We start from the raw sequence: 1,790 nt of genomic DNA, 5'->3' as shown, positions 1-1,790 counted from the left end.
GAAACGCGAGGTCTCCTCAGCACCAGGGAACCGACCCCGCATCGCCGACGGCAAGGAGGCCCATGGCCGCCATGTGATCTGAAAGTGACAGACAGTTTGTTATCTACTGTTATTGAAATATGCAGTGGGAAAGCGAAGCTAAATGAACTGAAAGTAAAGCATACCTCGGCCGGGGTGATGGTGTCAAAATATCGGCGGAAGAAGCCGAATGTCTCCCGTGGTCGCCGGGTGCATCTCCCGTCGAAGCGACTCGAGAACGGGACAGCCGGAGGAGGCTTCGCGACTGGCACAGGGGCAAGCCTAGGAAAGTAGGCGTAAACCCACAACTGCAAAACAGATGTCATTATGACCATCGGATAAAGCAGGATATACAGAATGAAGCAGAAATGGCAGAGCCGTGTGTTGTGCAGTGTATTGTGTGCAGTGTACAGTGTGAGCAGTGTACAGTCAGTGTAAAGCAGAATGTATGTATGTGCCGTGTGTACAGTATACAGCAAGTGTAAAGCAGACTACAGTGTGTGCAGTGTACTGAGTACAGAAAGTACGAGACAGGAATGAAAAAGTGGAGAAGAAATGTACCTCCCAAGCCCGCCAGTAACCTCCAAGCAGCTGGCCGCTGCCACGAGAAGCCGAGCTCATATATCCGTACAGGGTGGCCAGAGTAGCGCCGCCCCAATCGTAGTGCAAGATATCCCAGATGTCCACCAGTGCGCTGAGAAGGCAGAGAGGCACGGTGTTCGCCCGGTTGGCGAAGATGGTAGTCCCGAACAAGAACATGAGGAAGCCGCGAGCATACCTCTCCTCGTCCTCTGGGTCATCTGCACCTCATGCAAAACGGGCTGAACCCTGAACTGTGTCTCGAACCAGGAGTACCGCACGAAGCCTGGACGAGCTAGTGGTGGGGCCTCCCCCAGTAAATGGACCTGAGCGGCGGTCCACTCATCCATGTCGGTGTCGAAGGGGATCGGATCACCCCCTACCCCGATGCCTGTGAGCATCGAGAAGTTATAAGGGGTCATCGTCATATCCCCTGCAGTAGAGAAGTGGAAAGAATCGGTGGTGTCCCACCACCTCTCCGCCAAAGCAGCAAGAAGAGGTCTGCAAGTGGACAACCTAGAGAGCCCTCGGTAGAAGGTGCCGAAGCCCGCCCGGTCCACGATGCGCTGGACCGCATCAGGGAGCTCATCATACTACTCCCGTGCACCAGTATTCCCATACCCGCGAATGGTATGGGAACCCTCCTGCAAACAGAAAATGACAATTGCAAGACAACATTCAAAATGCAGTTTTGAAAGGACAGATATGGCATGTATGCAAGTTTGTCAGATTCAGGCAAATACCGGGTGCCGGTGTGCTTACAGTAAAATACGTGTGCTGTGTCAGCGTGTTTGGGTGTTTCAGAACAGATGTAGCATATGTGCAAATCTAACAGATTCAGACAAATACTGGGTACCAGTGTGTGTGCAGTAGAATACAGTGAGTACAGTGTGTTTGAGTGATTCAGGGCTAGTGCAGTGTGTGTGCATGTGTCAGTCTCAAGCAGATATTAGTTGTATGTATGTTTACAGTCAACTACGGTCTACGGCATATCAGATTTCAGCAGTTAGAGAATACAACTAACTATGGCAGTTTTGTATCCTACATTGCAGAAAGTAAAGCAGAAGATGAAAAGTTACCTCGGAAGTGCTGAAAGACAGATGGGAGGTAGGCCCGCGTAGTAGTAGCTCAGGCGCCGCGTACCTCTTAAAGCTCCGGAACTGACGTAGGCCGTCTGGGGGCAGAACGTGGAT

Source organism: Camellia sinensis, chromosome 9 (assembly GCF_055761805.1).
Source record: "Camellia sinensis isolate YWXY chromosome 9, ASM5576180v1, whole genome shotgun sequence".
Taxonomy (NCBI): domain Eukaryota; kingdom Viridiplantae; phylum Streptophyta; class Magnoliopsida; order Ericales; family Theaceae; genus Camellia; species Camellia sinensis.
Note: the sequence above shows the minus strand (reverse complement) of the source record.